Below are 18,330 nucleotides of genomic sequence, written 5' to 3'. Positions count from 1 at the left end.
TAACATGCGTTACCTTAAAATTATGTTAGTGACGAGAACTAAGGTTAATACAATAATAATCGTTAAGCAACATATTAAAGTGATGGCATAGTAATGATGACATAAGCCTCCTCTAGACCACAAACTAAGCCAAGAGCTTTTATATTGAGTCAATCCTTCGTACAATGTCAATAGCCTTCTAAAAGGCCTAGCCCCTTCTTTGACTCTCAACCTAAACTGTTGAACTTTGTTCATATGTAACTGTTTATTAGTTTCAGGATTTGACAGATGCAAAGCATCTTCTTGAGATCTTCTGTTCACATGGTCGATGCCAAAGGAGCCTTGTGAGATCCTCGTTGTCATGGCGTGGCAGAATGGGCACCTTGGTGCTAGAGTTACACTTGGATCTTTGGAATCCACTGTTACCTGGAATGACACAATTTCATCCTCTCACCACTGAAAATATTTACTTAAAATAAAAGTCGTATTTCTATGTAAACTCATGTGAGGTTTTTAAAAGGCTCATTCAAAAGTTCATACCCAATAGGCAGCATCACATACATCTTTGTTCTTGCTATCTCCATGAGACTTCATACCTGAGTAAATTAAGAACAATTTCTCATCGATATGGAGCTTACCACCATCCGTATAGGAGGCAATTCATTGACAGTTTCATCTTGTAAATTTAAAGCACAATAAAAGAACCTATGATTTCTATTCAACCAAAAGAGTATGAGAAATTGACCACAATATGGGTTTTGTTTCTCAGACATATCCTTGCACTTGACAACAGTTCCTTTAAAAACCTGCAGAACTAACACTCTGGGCGGAATTCAGTGCAACCTGCCTAAACGCATTTAGTCGTGGGAATGGTCAGAGAATTAGGTGGGAATGAACGAGTAGGAATACCAATGGCAGAACCTAATGGTGGGAAGGCGGTGGGGTGGTGAACCCACATCATTGCAGCGGGAAGCCAATTTGGATGGTTACAAAGGCTGTCAGCATTCGTTTGCAAGCTGCTGAATGGTATTACACTTTGGGATCAAGCAAGTAGTGAATGGGGATTGTGGGCCATCAGATCCCTGACAAGCGAAAGCTGGTGGTGTTGAACCAGAAGACCAGTCATTTCGCCACTGCCTTCCACGAGAGGACAGAAGGAGTTTGTGAAGTTTAATCTGTGGGGCACAGACCAGAATGGATGAGCCTATTAGAACAGTGTGAGGGAAACAGAAAGGAACATCAAATCCAGGGGTTGCAACCATTGATGATTTTGTCAACTTAACCTCAGTGTAGAACAACCTCGTTCTACATGGGCGGCATGGTAGCACAATGGGCGGCACGGTAGCACAGTGGTTAGCACTGTTGCTTCACAGCTCCAGGGACCTGGGTTCGATTCCCGGCTTGGGTCACTGTCTGTGTGGAGTTTGCACATTCTCCTCGTGTCTGCATGGGTTTCCTCCGGGTGCTCTGGTTTCTTCCCACAGTCCAAAGATGTGCGGGTTAGGTTGATTGGCCATGCTAAAATTGCCCCTTAATGTCCTAAGATGTGTGGGTTTGCGGGTAGATATGGGGGTAGGACCTGGGTGGGACAATGGTCGGTGCAGACTCGATGGGCCAAATGGCCTCTTTCTGCACTGTAGGGTTTCTATGATTCTATGATTCTATGAACCTCTTTGACATTGGAGCCTGGCTTGTGAGAAATATACAACACAAAAAGGATCCAAGGACAGCATAGTTTTGCATTGTAAATATAATCAGAGAATCATAGTATCAATAGTGCAGAAGGAGGCCATTCTGCACTGGTCAGTTTGCACTGACCACAATCCCACCCATGCCCTATCCCGTTTACTCTAGCTAGTCCCCCGACACTAAGGCGCAATGTAGAATGGCCAATCTGCCTAACCCGCACATCTTTGGACAATCTTTTTTATTAAGGGTAATCTTACAGCATCCTGGCATGGAACAACTTTAGTGCTATTATCTCTATGAGTAGTATAACTCAGCCGTTATTATTTTTTAATGGAGATCCCAATGTTGGACAAGTGGAACAGTGTCAAGACAGGAGGTCAGCAAGCACTAGTAGTACTAATATAAGTGAGAGCAGCCAAAGGCCTTGCCCCCACTGGATGGGCCCCGTGCATCACTTTTCCTAATTGGCCCCTTCCCACCTACTTGGGAATCCTGCTGACTTCCGGGACCCCATCTCTTGATTTAAATTCTGGCCTCTGTTCAGGAATGTTTGTGCAGAAGTTGAACACTTCCAATGGACAAGTATCAACATTTCCTTGAATTTGGTGTTTTTATTTGACCATCCAATCTGTGTATTTTTGCTGGCAATTTAATTTATGTTGTTCAATAGCTGACATTTGGGTTACCCAGACAATTATATCTACCAGCAATACTTAAATTGTAATGCTACAGAAACAAACCTTTATTAATGTTGTGAAATGTTAGCCAGTATTTGTTTGGTCTTTGCAAGAGAATACATTTACGCATTATGTCTAAAGCTAATGATACAACCGTACATTTGAAGGTCAGTCAACTATAAGCAAGGGGCTACTATCATCAAGGGAGATCTTCTGGAGCAATGGATAGTGTCCCTGACTCTAAACCAAAACCAGAACTTGATGGACAGAGAAGGTGCCATGAGGTGGTCATGATATGGCCAAACAGGTTGATTATCAACCTGTAAATCCTTCCAATATGCCGATGGCAGGTGGTAAGGAGAGTCTTTGGGTTGGCCACACTTAATGGCGACCCTAAAGCTATATCCTCTGGCGTCAGGCTGGCGACATGTTCCAGGGAAACCAATTTACGGAAACAGGTGTAAGCATGTTCTTTGTCTGCTTTGTGTCTCTAGGCATAGGAAAAGAATCAAGAGGAAGATTGTCATTTAGGTAGTTGAGATGAATTATGAGACCATCAGGTAAAAGCTTGCCCTAGGTGATATCTTAATTTGATAAGGACGCTTTGGACATATTTGTGGTAGGAATCATTCCCATACTTCAAGCAAGCTTAGCTCAATCGTAATTAGGGGCGAGAAAAATTGGTGGGCAAAGAATTCCAAAGAAGATTGATAGCAAGGTGTCTTGGCAACCTCACAGAATCACAGAATCTCATGTTGTTACTGTATAGAAGAGGCCATTCAACCTGTTGTGTCTGCACCAACTCTACAAATGAGCATTGTGGATTAGTGCCATTCCCCTGCCTTTTCCCTGTACCCCTGCACATTGTATCAAATCTAATGGCCTCTTGAATCCCTCGATTGAATCTGCCTCCACCAGACTTCAAGGCAGTGCATTCCAAACCCAAACCACTCGCTGGGCAGGGTTTTCTGACTGCCCTCGCCCCAAGACCGGAAAATCCCATCTGAGGTCAACGGACCTTTGCATGGTCCTGTCCTGCCCGCTACGATTCCTGTGGCAAGCGGGACGGGAAAATTCCACCCATTGTGTGAAAAAGCGTTTTCTCATATTGCGTTTGCTTCTTTTACAAATCACTTTAAACTTGTGCCTTCCTGATCTTGATCCTTTTACAAGCAGGAACTATTTCTCCCCATCTACTCTGTCCCGCCCCTTTAAGAATTTGAACATCTCTATCTAATCTCCTCTTAGCCTTCTTCTCTCCAAGGAGAACAGTCCAAGTTCTCCAATCTATCCTCAGAACTTTTGGGGGCGATTCTCTCAAAAGTGTTGAATTGGTGGGGAAACTGTTCTAGATCACGACTGTTTTGTCAGTTCAGCTTCACACCCGAATCTCCGCACTCTGTTCACTGCAGAGGTCACAATCGGGAATCTCATTAAAAACCCAGGGGGCGGGGCCTATTCGCGCCGGAGTTTGACAGTTCTGGAACTCTGCGCATGCACAGTGGCCCCGATCTTTCAGTTTCCCCATTTGCTGGCCAGCTCGATTGCTGGCCAGCCCGGGACCCCCACAGTGCTGCCCCTCCAGCCCCCCCCCCCCCCCCCCCCCGCAAAGGCCCGATCGCGGTCCCCACAGCAATTCCCGGGCCAGCCCTGACCCCCCGCCCCGAAGCGCCCCGATGTCCAGCCCCCACAACCAACAGTGGCAATCCCCCCACACCCTCACCCTGGCAGATCCCCCCCCCCCCCCCCCGGAGTCAGACTCCCCCCCCAACACCCCCCAGTGGCAGGACCCCCCCCCGCCCCCCAGCAGACCACTCCCTCCCCCCAGCCTGCCCCAATCTTTGCCCTCCGTCCAGCCCAGACCGATCCTGTCTGCAGAGTGGCAGCGGGACCCCTCACCCCCACCAATTGCCTCTAGGCCCCGCCCCCAATAGACCTCAACCCCTTGCCACAGCCCGATGCCCAATGGGCAGTGCCAAGATGCCCCCTCAGCATGAACACTTTGCCCCTTGGGCAGTGCCAGGGGGCACAGGCTGGCACTGCCAGGGTGTGGGCACCATCCCCCTACCGCCTGACCCCCTGGGGGGGGGCTCTGATTGCCCCCCCTTCGTTCCAGCGGGGTCTCCCGCTAGTTCCACAAACGTGGGCAGCTACTCTAAACCCCGCCGGAATGAAGTACTCCTGGCAGGGTGGGAGATACTATCCGGCCCGGCATGCAAAATATATTTAAACTACATTAAAAAAAAATTCAAATGACTTACCTTTCTTCCCGCCCGTTTCCAGCACGGTCTCGACTGCGACTGTTCTCCGGCTCTGGGAGATGCGCATTGTTCCCGGCACACGCGCGAATCCCATGAAATGGCCGACACATGATTCTCCCGACCGGACCCGCCAGAAAAGTTACGGGTCGCAATGGGAGAATCGGGCCTGAAGTTTCTCATCCCTGGAACCATTCTTGTAAACCTTTTCTGCACTCTGGCCAATGTGTTCACATCTTTCCTATAATGTGGTGCCCAGAAATGTGCCTGTCTGGTTCCACTTCCAGGAATACACTGTATTTTGTATTTAATTGTAGATAATATATTTTTATAATTTTTGTTAGATAAGGTTTACTAATAAAATTCTCAAATGATTAGATGTCTGCAATCTTAATGAGTCATCTAAAATACATTTCAATATTAATCAAGGCAAGAACATTTTGTTACTATTGATCACAATGCAACAATCCAGTTCTGATAAGTAAAATATTCAATTGAATTAGATACAATTGTTTGTTCATGAGCTTTAGAACAATCCACTTGTCACAGCCATTTATTGTAGCACATATTAAAAAAGATAAGGACTGCTCCTGCGTTGACAAAATTAAGTGAAAATGGGAGAAAAATGAGCTTCTAATGTTAGAAATAAAGGGCTTGTATTTATTTAGCGCCATTCAGAAGCATGGGGTGATCCAAAACATTTACAGCAACGGTTCCTAACTATTGGTCACAACCCCAATTAGGCACACAGAAAATTTAGAGTTCATTTTGATTGATCTTGCATTAAAATCATTGGGGGTGATCTTATCAAAATTTGGTAAAGTGTTGGGCTCGAGTGAGAAAATCGATGTGTTTCTCCCCAAATCTTACCACATTCTGTCAAAAAAACCCAGCTAGGTGGGTTTCCTGCTGTCATGCGGGGGGGGGGGGGGGGGGGGGCCTCAATACGTTGGTAAAGCCCGGCCGCACTGAGATCGGGGTGCTATCTTTAGAGGGTGATGAGGTGTGGCAGGCGTGGGGCTTGAACACTAGCTGGAGTGTGCGAAGCAAAGCAGCTAATCGGGGAACGTGGTGATTGTGGAGAGGGAGGGAGGGACCTGGTGCCTGGAATTGCCTGAAGCCAAGGTGGCTGAGTGTGAGAAGGGATTGGGGATGCAAGGGGGTCCAGTGGGAGACAGGGGGTGTCACTTACCCTGGCTGAGCGAAGAAGATCATTTATCTTCTTCCAACCATTCGTTACGTTTGACTGAGAAAACCAGCTATTACTCTGGTAAAAGTTTAATACTGCATTGAAATATAACCTACTGATATATTTGTGCTTCTATCTAATTTCACTTCGAACAATAAACTTGATTAGTCATTTTTAGCCTGAACTAAATTGTCTCTCAGTAATGTACTACTGTCAATTCAGAGAGTTCAGGATGACACCATTTACCTAATAATAGAACAGTTCATTCTTCCTGCTGTGGCAATCAAACTCATATTTTCAAGCAGAAGATCAAATTTCAGTTATCGGAACCATAGGTTTGCCCATGGAAGTAGACATATTGCAAGAATAATTAAAAATTATTAGGAAAAAACCTGACTTGTGACCACATGAATTGGACTTCCTACTTCACCATTCCCATTGCACAACACTTGCATCGCAAATTGCTGGAACGTCAAAATGATAATGGTGCAGTTTTGTCAATACGTCATCTGGGACCTTGCGAGTGCCTTGCTCAATTGTTATTTGTTTAGTCAATTATAGATAGAGAATTATAGAAAATGATAGAGAAAAGAACAAAGTGAATGATAGAGAAATAATGGTGTAGATGTTAGTCGTATTGGAGACAGAAGCAAAACAAAGAGAAGGAAAGAAAGGGAGAAAAAGACAAAAGAAGAAAAACATTTAAAAAATTAAGCGTAATTGGATATTATGCTTGGGAAATGTTGTCTTGATCTTTGGAAAGTTAATGAAAGATGGACAGGTAGTTATGCAAAAGGGTAGGATTTTACGGGCTCACTCAAGCAAGACCGGAAATTCCCGCCCAAGGCCAACAGCGGTTTCCATTGTCGGGCCCTCGCCTGCTCCAATTCCGTGGCAGGCGAGGTGGTAGAGTTCCAGCCAAAGTTTTTAGGCCTTTACTTCCAGGGGATTTGTCAGCTTTCAGTCCCATTAATTCAGTCCCATTAATTTCTGCAGTACTTTTTCTTTAGTAATATTAATATCCTTAAGTTTCTTATTTTTACTATTCCCCCCAGTTTCAGGCAGAATATTTTTTAAAAGGGGAGAGAAATTGCAGCAAGTTAACATGCAAATACAGCAAGCAATTGGGAAGGCAAGTGGTGTGTTAGCCTTTATGACAAGGTGGCATTATAAGAGTAAGGAAATCTTGCTGCAATTATATAGGGTGTTGCAAGACTGCAGTGCCATCTGCAGTACCATACATAGTTTGGATCTTCATACCTAAGGAATTATATACTTTCCTCACTGCTGGTTGTACTGAAGGTTCATGAGATTAACTCAAGGGCTATGAGGAAAGGTTGAGTGGAATAGACCTATATTCTTTGGAGTTTGGAACAATGAGAGGTAATTTCATTGAAACATAAAAGAGGGCTTGGCAGGGTCAATACTGAGTGGTTATTTTTCGTGGTTGAAGAGTCTAGAACAATGGACAATAGCTTCAAGATATGGGGTTGGCCATTTAGGACTGCAATTAGGACAAATTTCTTCACTCAGATTGTGAATCTTTGGAACTTTTTACCCTGGAGAGCTGTAGATATTCAGTTGATGAGACTGAGATTGAGAGATGTTTAGGTATTAAAGGAATATGGGAATAGAGTGGGAAAGTCGTATTGAATGGTGGAACAGACTTGATGGACTACCTAGTCTCTGCCAACTCCTAATTCTTATGTTCTTGTGTTCAGTAGGGGGTTGAACAACAAGAAGGCAACTTTATCAGTTTGGTGAAGATAATTTTGATTTGATTTATGATTGTCACATGTTCAGTATACAGTGAAAAGTATTGTTTGTTGCGTGCTGTGCAGACAAAGCATACCATTCATAGGGAAGGAAAGGAGAGAGTGCAGAATGTAGTGTTACAGTCATAGCCAGAGAAAGATCAACTTAATATGAGGTAGGTCCATTCAAAAGTCTGATGGCAGCAGCGAAGAAGCTGTTCTTGAATCGATTGGTACATGTCCTCAGACTGTTGTACCTTTTTGATAATGGCACCACTTGACCAGTCATTTTTGAAGAAGTACATCATGAAGTACCTCATGATCCTACTAGGGTCATATTTTATACTCAGCATGGTGGTACAGTGGTTAGCACGGCTGCCACAGCGCCAGGGACATGGTTCGATTTCCAGCTCGGGAGGCTGTCTATGTGGAATTTGCATGTTTTCCCTGTGAGTTTCCTCCGGGTGCTCCGGTTTCCTCCCACAGTCCAAAAGACGTGCTGGTTAGGTGCATTGGCCATGCTAAATTCTCCCTCAATCTACCCAAAACAGGTGCCAGAGTATGGCAGCTAGGGGATTTTCACAGTAATTTCATTGCAGAGGGCAGCATGGTGGCACAGTGGTTCGCACTGCTGCCTCACAGTGCCAGGGACCCGGCTTCGGTCATTGCCTGCGTGGAGTTTACATGTTCTCCCAGTGTTCGCGTGGGTTTCCTCCGGGTGCTCCGGTTTCCTCCCACAGTCCAAAGATATGCGAGTTAGGTTGATTAGCTATGCTAAATTGACCCCAGTGTCAGGGGGATTAGCAGGGGAAATATGTGGGGTTACGGGAACAGGGCCTGGGTGGGATTGTGGTTGGTACAGACTCGATGGGCCAAATAGCCTCCTTCTGCACTGTAGGGATTCTATGATTCTATGAAGGATTTCTTCTATGGGCCTGATTTTACCATTTTGAGTCTAAGTGCCGAATCTGGGCGTCAAATAGATCCGCGCCTGGAATCCTCTTTCCAGCGCACCCATACGCGTTTTGCCGGCTCCAGTCCGATTCGTGCTGTGGGCGGGGCTTAGCGCTGGTGGACCGATCGGGGCTCTGAACTGCGCATGCGCAGTTCGAAAAAAATCTGACAGAGCGCGCCCGGGTGCGAAAGAAAGAAAAAGCAGAAAGCGGCTCTCTGATAGTCATCCTCTGGGCGGTGGTGGGGGGCGGGGTGGGGGGGGGGGGGGGGGCGGTGGGGGGCGTCGGCGGAGGGATACACCATCACTGGTACACTACCAGCCACAGATTACTCTTCCCTGCAGGGGCAAGAGAGCGGGAGAGATGGCTGTGGCTGGTAGTGTACCAATGATGGCGAATCCCTTTACAGGCCCAGCTTGGTCCTTCTCCAGTGTCTCCTCTTGGACTTGTACTGATCTTGCAGCCGGTTTTCATGCGGATCCACTGTGGAATCGGCCGGTTCTGCTTCATCTTCTTAGCGAGGAATCGCTTCATCCTGAAGGTTTTGTGGGATGGCCTGGCCGCACGTCCACTCCGGCAGGAGGGATTCGTTCCTCCGGTGGAGAGGAGGGATCGCCCTCAGAGTGGCAGAGGACCCCCCTGCCCCCTCGCTCCCCACCGATCGGCCGCAGACTGGCAGCGGAACACCCCCCGCCACCCAACCAGAGGATGATCTGGGTACCCCCCAACTCCTCCTCCCACCCTCTCCCCCCAACCGGAGAATGGCCTGGGCCAGAGAGCCGTTGGAGGCTCTGACCCCGCTCTTCGGAAGCTGCAGCGACGACTTCAGACTTTTATTTTGCAGGTCGCTTACAGCGCGGATGCGGAATGAGCCAGAAGACGGTAAAGTGGGATTTGGCGGTAGGGTTGGGCACGCGGTTCATTAAGTCGATTTAAATGCATGCAAATGCATTTAAATCGTCGGGCCGCCCGATTCGGGCGCAGGCCGGACCCGCGTCCGAATCGGGTGTCGGTAACGCCACGATCTGCTCGGAATCGGGTACAGATCGCGGTATAGGCCCGACGCCTGAATCGGGCGGCCAACTTTACCGCGATTTCGTGCCCGGAAAACGGGCGCGAAGTTTTGGTAAAATCGGGCCCTATGTCTCAAATTGCTCGATCTTAAAAAATTAATCATGGTGAGGTGAAACTCACAATAGTTATCATTTATGTTAAATTTTGGGTGGGGGTCACAAATCAATAGGCGTGGAGTACTGTATATCTGTGTACTCAAATGGATTGATTTTACCAGAATCTAGGCTGATATTGTTAATATGCCGGTTGAAAATCAGGTATGTCACTTTGAGTGATCAATTTATAACGTGCTGCATTTTGTATTTAAGATGTGCTGCCTCACTGGAATTTATATTCTCAGATAATTGTATTGCTTGTCAAAGGTCTACGGACGAGCTTTCGGAGAAGGACCCTCATGATTTAAAATTTGTCTCATGTCATTTTCAAAGCTTTCCTGAGCCAGACAGCAGCACAATCCCAGTTTTTCCAGACTCTCTTTGTGCCTTCTTGCTGGTGTTAATGCCTCCACATAATGTGCAAGCCTGGCTGAAATTATCTTTGTCATGTGTTTTTTGCACAACCATTGTTGTGCCCTTGCCTGCAGCTAGCCAGCCAATGAGAAAGTCACACACCGGACAAGCCACACTAAACTGTCCATGCAACTAAATTACCTTCCTTTGATGGATCTGATGCATTGGCTGAACGGTTCAAGTGGTCATCCCAGTTGACGTGGTAATGGAATGATGGCCGTCGTGTGATGTCAAAGATTGGAGTTGTTATCCCATGGCCCAATGCTGGAGCTGATACATGGTTCCCATTGGACCACTCGCTGTATGAAATTGGTAACCGGTAACCTTTGTACTGGGATGTCGATGATGTACTGACTGACACAGTAGTTGGGCTGGAAGGCGAGGTATGGAGTGAAGCAGATGTCCAGTTGTTATGGGAACTAGCTGGCTTATCTTCATTGTCCAAAGCAAAATTTCTTGAGTTCAGGAAATGCACAGTCCTCTTGCTTTGATCAGTCTCTGTTTCCTTACTGCTTGCCCCATCACAGCTCTCTTTGGAATTGACACCAGTTGAAGGAAATATTTTGGATTGCCTCATTCAGATGGAATGATCAAACTGAGGGTATGGGATCGTGGAACTTCCAGTTTACACCCTCCATCTCCACTTCAGATTTAAATCAAATTTAAATTTGTATGGGAGGTTAGAGGAAATGTGGACAGAGTTTACTGCCTTTCTCACAGCAGACTATGTCTGTGAAAAGCATCATAAAATGTTAATGAACGTACTCCATTAAGCAGGTAATGAACAGGCACATCTTAAGTTACTAATAAATAAAAAAGCTAACCACCTCTTTCTCTATCTTGTTACCCTGCCAAACTACGGTCTCAGTTATTATACTGAATTCCTGCCCTGTACAGTCTGTGTTTCATAATTAAGTACAAGTAAAACAAATAACTACCTACCTCGTCCGATGAAAGAACCTCTGTGATCTGTTACATAATAAAACGTATCATATCTCGGTTACCACAATAAAGCCTCCTTGTTTTAAAAGTTACTTAAAGATTGTTCAGTAGCCTATGGGTGTACTTGCCCTAATAGATGCAGGATAATGTTTGAGTATTTTAGCATTTGTAATCTAACTGTTAATGAGAAAGGTCTATGGATTGGCAAGCACAGAAAAAAAAAGAAAAACTGCAAGGCATTATTTTACGTTTAGTTGAATTAATTTGTTTAAAATTAAGGACACAATCAATGATGTTAGATGTAAAATATTGTTTACATAACAGAGGTAATTCTGTAGATTCAAGTGAATGAAGACATGGTCCAAATTTATTACAGATTACAAAAGGCCATCAGAAAAGTCAAGGAAAATGAATACTTCATTGGATGAAAAAGGAGATGGAAAAAAGAGAGAGCAGCTGTGAGTGACGAAAATGGGAAGCCAAGTCCTGCAACGACAGTATTGAGACGAGCAGGGAAGGCACAACTGGCTGAAATAAAGAGGAGATGAATTATTGGATAATGTTACATGGATTTATGGATCAGAAACTGGACTGAATAACGACATTCAAACTGCTGGACATAGTTTTAAGATGTTCCTTGCACTTTTTAATTTGCATTATGGGTAGGAAGAGGTTTTTAATCGCCATCCTCACTGATGACAATAAATATTTCCAATCCATTTCAGGAAGCACTTCTTCACACAAAGGATAATGGAAATCTGAAACAAAGTTGTTGAGGCTGGAGGGGGGGGGGGGGGGGGGGGGTCAATGGGAAACTTCAAAACTGAAATTGATAGATTTTTGATAGGCAAGGGTATTAAGACATATTGAAGCAAAGAGGGTAAATTGAGTTGGGGTACAAATTAACCACGGTTTGATTAAATAGTCAAACAAACTCTACAGACTTAATAGCGTACTCCAATATGTTGTCCCAAACAATGCTAGGCTGCATAAGTAAGCTGAACCAAAAACAGACAATAAGTGAATCACAAAACACTTTCACAATAGGTCCAGTATTCATAGTCATAGAATCCCTACAGTGCAGAAGGAGGCCATTCAGCCTACTGAGTCTGCACCAACCACAATCCCTCCCCCCACCCCCCCCAGGCCCTATTCCCGTAACCCCACATATTTACCCTGACACCAGGGTCAATTTAGCATGGCCAGACCCCCTACCCTGCACGTCTTTGGACAGAGAGGAAACCGGAGCACCCGGAATCAACCCATGCAGACACGGAGAGCTCTGGGGGTGCGGGGGGAGGGTTGGTTTCAATTCGCAACCTGCCTGCGTTTGTATCACTTGAGGTAAACAGGACACAAACTCAATGCTGCCTCCTCATTTAAATGATAGAATCCCTACAGTGCAGAAGCAGGCCATGTGGCCCATCGAGTCTGCACCTACTCTCTCTGATAGAGCATCTTACCTAGGCCTTATCCCCGTAAACCCACATATTTATGCCACTAATCCCTCTAACCTACACATCCTGGTATACCGAGGGGCAATTTAGCATGGCCAATCAACCTACCCTGCACATCTTTGGACTGTGGGGGAAACCGGAGCATCCCAAGGAAGCCCATGCAGATATAGGGAGAACGTGCAAACATCACACAGTCACCCAAAGCTGGCACTGAACCTGAGTCCCTGGCACTGTGAGGCAGCAGTGCTAACCACTATACCACCGTGCCGTGCCTGTGCCACCATGCGGCCTAGCATAACTCGCACTGACAATTGGCCACACACACAACAGTGGGGGAGAGGACCTATTAGCATGCCAGGTTCGTGTATGTGCTATGTAGATAGTCTCTAGCTCTCAAAAGGAGTCCATCCCTCTGAAAGGGAAGCCATACTGATTCATAGGAGGCTTCTGTTGAATCCCATTGATACAACTGCATTCAAGAGCAACCAGGGCAGAGTGATGTCTGTGATTCACAATTGCAGTGCTGGTGGATCTCATCATGGAGGTAACCAGGAGGAGGGATGGTATATTTTCAAAGGAGGAACCAAGAGATCCTTGAGGAAAGCCTTTCAAAAGTAATGGGAGGTAGTGGCCATGGAGGCCAATTCCCAATGACTGGCTCTGAGGGCTTAACAGGGGTGCTGGAAGAGATTTAATGGCTTTGTGCAGTTAGTCAAGGTCAGTGAATGCATCTTCACAAGATATCTCCCACACCACAAATCTCTCATGCGACTCGATGCACCATATCCCTGTCACCTACCCAGCAGCAAGCCCTCACACTCGGGACTCGCACCTAAATTTCAGATAGCCCTCCTCACCCTTTCATTGATCCACCTCACACTGTTACTGTTTCCACATATCTACAGCTATTCAGCTATGGTAGGCGGATCACCCAAATAGAGCACAACACAATCACTGACATTCTGCCCTCTCTCTCGGAGGTCAAGATGCCATGGATTGCAAGGGAGCCACAGAGATTTGGCAGACATCAGGTATGCGTTCATCCGTTCGGCCGGATGTAGGAGATGGTGCTTGGAATCAGGAAATCAGCTGCAATGGAGCCCATAGCCTCTGGCATCACTGAAACCACTCAAAATAGTGGCATGTTACTGCCTTATGTCTCTTCTCAACTTTCTCCTCATCCTCATCATGCTATCTGGCAAGATGGTTTGAACCTGGATGTCTTAATTTCGACCCCACAGTTCTTCCCTCACCCCAACCCTTCCCTGCAGAATTTATGCTTTCAGAAACTCTGTGCCCAGTTCTGGTCGCCTCATTACAGAAAGGATGTGGAAGCCATAGAACGGGTGCAGAGAAGTTTACGAGGATGTTGCCGGGATTAAGTGGTATGCCTTATGAGGATAGGTTGAGAGAGGTAGGTCTATTCTCCTTGGAGAGGCGAAGGATGAGAGGTGACCTGATAGAGGTGTATAAGATGTTGAGAGGTATTGATAGAGTGGATTCTCAGAGGCTTTTACCCAGGGCTGAAATGGTTGTCACGAGAGGCCACAGGTTTAGGGTGCTGGGGAGTAGGTATAGAGGAGATGTTAGGGGTAAGTTTTTCACTCAGAAGGTGGTGGGTGCTTGGAATCGGCTGCCGGTAGTGCTGGTGGAAGCGGATTCGATTGAGTCGTTTAAGAGACTTTTGGATAGGTTCATGGAAGTTAGTAAGATAGAGGGTTATAGATGAGCCGAGAAGGTAAGGAAATTGTTCGGCGCAACTTGTGGGCCGAAGAGCCTGTTTGTGCTGTAGCTTTTCTATGTTCTATGTTCTAAACCCTAGAGCTGCCACCTGACCAGTCACAGTGTACAGAGGAGGAAGAGAGAGAGAGAGGGAAAAAGCCCACAGCAGTGATGAGGAAGCACCATTAATTGATCTGACACTCACAGGCTCAGACAGTGGCGAGTACAGAGTTGGGATTAGCACGTGGTGAGTCACTGGTCAGCTGCAGCAAGGCTTGGGGGGGGAAAGGGAGTGTTTGTGCCAACTACAGGGGATTCAGATGATGGCATTGATGGGGATTGTTGGTGTGGGGGATGGGAGGGGCAGTGGGGGTAGCCTGCGAGAGAATGCTGATGATGAACATGTACAGTCAGATTGGCAGGTATTCCAGGCAGCCTTCTGTCATTGCCGAGGAACGTGTAGGTCTGGCTTCAATGCGGCAGAGGGCATGTGGCAGAATTTGAACCTCCTCCTTTCTAGCATCGGACAGGTGGGCAGCTTCATGATTGCACTAACAGATCAAACCACAATGGCATGTCTAGTGTTTGTTGTCGCAGTTTCCATTGCAGCATAAGCAGAAGCCACCCAACATCTCAGTGCTGCAGTGGCAGCTCAGACAGAGGTCATGGGATCCACATTTGCTGCTATGCCATGCAGGCTCAGACTGTCCCCACCATGATTATGGACGACTGCGTCCAAAGGGGCTTATAGGATTGCTGCAGTCCAGCAATCTGTATTGCAGTAGAATACTAGGTTTGCTAATTATTGTGACAAATTAATATTTCACATTCTGAATTCTGTCTGTTTACCTCCTATTTATTAATCTCAATCAATCTAAAGATTTTTATTCTGTAATTGCATCCAAGTACTTGAGCTCCCCTCATGAAAGTCTTTGAGGAAGAGAATTAAAAGGTTACCAATGAAGCAGCCACATTAATAATTGTGAAAGCTAACAGATTCTGGACACCAAGCAGTGACAAATGAAGTAACTTGAATCCTCTTCCTAACTGTAATTGTAACTGACTCTAATTGTAATTGAAATTCAAAGCTAACCCTAAACCTAATCCCAACAGGAAAGTCACCACCACAGATCAGTTGATAAAAGTAATGGTCATTTTCCATCTGTCCACGCACATCTTGATAATGTCCTTATCCTGTTGCTGCTTTGTTACTGCAGTGTGCTACGTGCTTCTGTAAAGTGCTTTGCAACACCGTCTCAATTCTGCCGCAATCTATAGGGGTTTAGATCTTCACATATTTGTCTATTAAAGATGATTTTAGGCTTTGGAAGGCAATGCCTGATAGGAAGGTACAAACAGATTTAATAGTAGCCTTCAAAACTGAACTGGATAAATAAATGAAAAGAAACAATTGCAGGGGTTTGGGAAAAGAGCCAAGGGTTGGGACTAACTGGGTTACAGTTCGAAAGAGGCAACACATAGAAATCATAGAAACCCTACAGTACAGAAAGAGGCCATTCGGCCCATCGAGTCTGCACCGACCACAATCCCACCCAGGCCCTACCCCCATATCCCTACATATTTACCCACTAATCCCTCTAACCTACGCATCTCAGGACACTAAGGGCAATTTTTAGCATGGCCCATCAACCTAACCCACACATCTTTGGACTGTGGGAGGAAACCGGAGCATCCGGAGGAAACCCACGCAGACACGAGGAGAATGTGCAAACTCCACACAGACAGTGACCCAAGCCGGGAATCAAACCCAGGTCCCTGGAGCTGTGAAGCAGCAGTGCTAACCACGGTGCGACCGTGCCGCCCTCATCTCAATGGGCCAAGTGGCCTCCTTCTGTGCGCTACTGCACTGTTATATGATTCTATGATCCAGGCAGATACATTGAAGAGCAATGGAGACATCACAAGGTAGCCAAACAGACACAAGAGAGACCTCAGTGCTGGATACATAGAGCAGGTCGCTCAGCATCAAAGAGAGTGTCAGCAATTTTGATCCCCATGTCAAAAATGTTAAACTAGCTTTTACTTCCAGGTGCTAATTGAGATGCTGTGCAATTCCAGGCATTTCTGTTTCCTGTTCCAGATTTCCAGCCTTTATTGCCTTTGTTTTGCCAAAGTTATTGTAAAGCAATTGCGATGTTGTAATATGTCATTTATTTGTCATCCATACGCTTCCATTTAACTTGATGATAACGTAAATTTTAATTATGTTAAGAAGTCATGCTTCAGCGTCACAAAGCCCTGGTTAAATGACAGCTGAAGTATCATAGAATCATAGAATCCCTACAGTGGTGAAGAAGGCCATTAGGCCCATCAAGTCTGCACGAACTCCCTGACATTACCCAGACCCTCTCCCCACCCTATCCCCATAACTACACAAATTTACCATGGCTAATCCATTTAGCCCACACATCTTGAGACACTAAGGGGAAATTTAACATGGCCAATCAACTTAACCTGCACTTCTTTGGACTGTGGGAGGAAACCGGAGCACCTGGAGGAAACTCACGCAGACATGGGGAGAATGTGCAAACTCTACACTGACGGTCACCCAAGGCCAGAATTGAGCCCGGGTCCCTGGCACAGTTGCAGTCACCACACATTGGGAAGGACATATTGGCCTTAGCGATAGAGCAGCGTGGGCTAACCAGATTAAGAGCTGGATTTCAACAGTTAAATCACGAGGATAAATTACACAAACTAGTGTTGTATTCCCTGGAATTAAACAGGTAAGGGGGTGATCTGATCAATGTTTAAGATATTAAGGGGAACAGATTGAGTAGATCCTCGACTGCTCAGGGAGACGAGAGATGAAATTGCTGGGCCTCTGACGGAAATCTTTGTCGCTTCTTTGGACACGGGTGAGGTCCCTGAGGATTGGAGGATAGCGAATGTGGTCCCGTTGTTTAAGAAGGGTAGCAGGGATAACCCAGGAAATTATAGGCCGCTGAGCTGGCCGCTGGTAGGGAAGTTGTTGGAGAGGATTCTTAGAGACAGGATGTATGTGCATTTAGAACGGAACAATCTCATTAGTGACAGACAGCATGGTTTTGTAAGAGGGAGGTCGTGCCTTACAAATTTGGTGGAGTTTTTTGAGGAAGTGACAAAAACGGTTGATGAAGGAAGGGCCGTGGATGTCGTCTATATGGATTTCAGTAAGGCATTTGACAAAGTCCCACATGGCAGGTTGGTTAAGAAGGTTAAGGCTCATGGGATACTAGGAGAAGTGGCTAGATGGGTGGAGAACTGGCTTGGCCATAGGAGACAGAGGGTAGTGGTCGAAGGGTCTTTTTCCGTCTGGAGGTCTGTGACCAGTGGTGTTCCGCAGGGCTCTGTACTGGGACCTCTGCTATTTGTGATATATATAAATGATTTGGAAGAAGGTGTAACTGGTGTAATCAGCAAGTTTGCGGATGACACGAAGATGGCTGGAATTGCGGATAGCGAAGAGCATTGTCGGGCAATACAGCAGGATATAGATAGGCTGGAAAATTGGGCGGAGAGGTGGCAGATGGAGTTTAATCCGGATAAATGCGAAGTGATGCATTTTGGAAGAAATAATGTAGGGAGGAGTTATACAATAAATGGCAGAGTCATCAGGAGTATAGAAACACAGAGGGACCTAGGTGTGCAAGTCCACAAATCCTTGAAGGTGGCAACGCAGGTGGTGAAGAAGGCATATGGTATGCTTGCCTTTATAGGACAGGGTATAAAGTATAAAAGCTGGAGTCTGATGATGCAGCTGTATAGAACGCTGGTTAGGCCACATTAGGAGTACTGCGTCCAGTTCTGGTCGCCGCACTACCAGAAGGACGTGGAGGCATTGGAGAGAGTGCAGAGAAGGTTTACCAGGATGTTGCCTGGTATGGAGGGTCTTAGCTATGAGGAGAGATTGGGTAGACTGGGGTTGTTCTCCTTGGAAAGACGGAGAATGAGGGGAAATCTAATAGAGGTATACAAGATTATGAAGGGTATAGATAGGGTGAACAGTGGGAAGCTTTTTCCCAGGTCGGAGGTGACGATCACGAGGGGTCACGGGCTCAAGCTGAGAGGGGCGAAGTATAACTCAGACATCAGAGGGACGTTTTTTACACAGAGGGTGGTGGGGG

Source organism: Mustelus asterias, chromosome 8 (genome assembly GCF_964213995.1).
Source record: "Mustelus asterias chromosome 8, sMusAst1.hap1.1, whole genome shotgun sequence".
NCBI lineage: Eukaryota > Metazoa > Chordata > Chondrichthyes > Carcharhiniformes > Triakidae > Mustelus > Mustelus asterias.
This window is presented reverse-complemented; position numbering follows the sequence as displayed.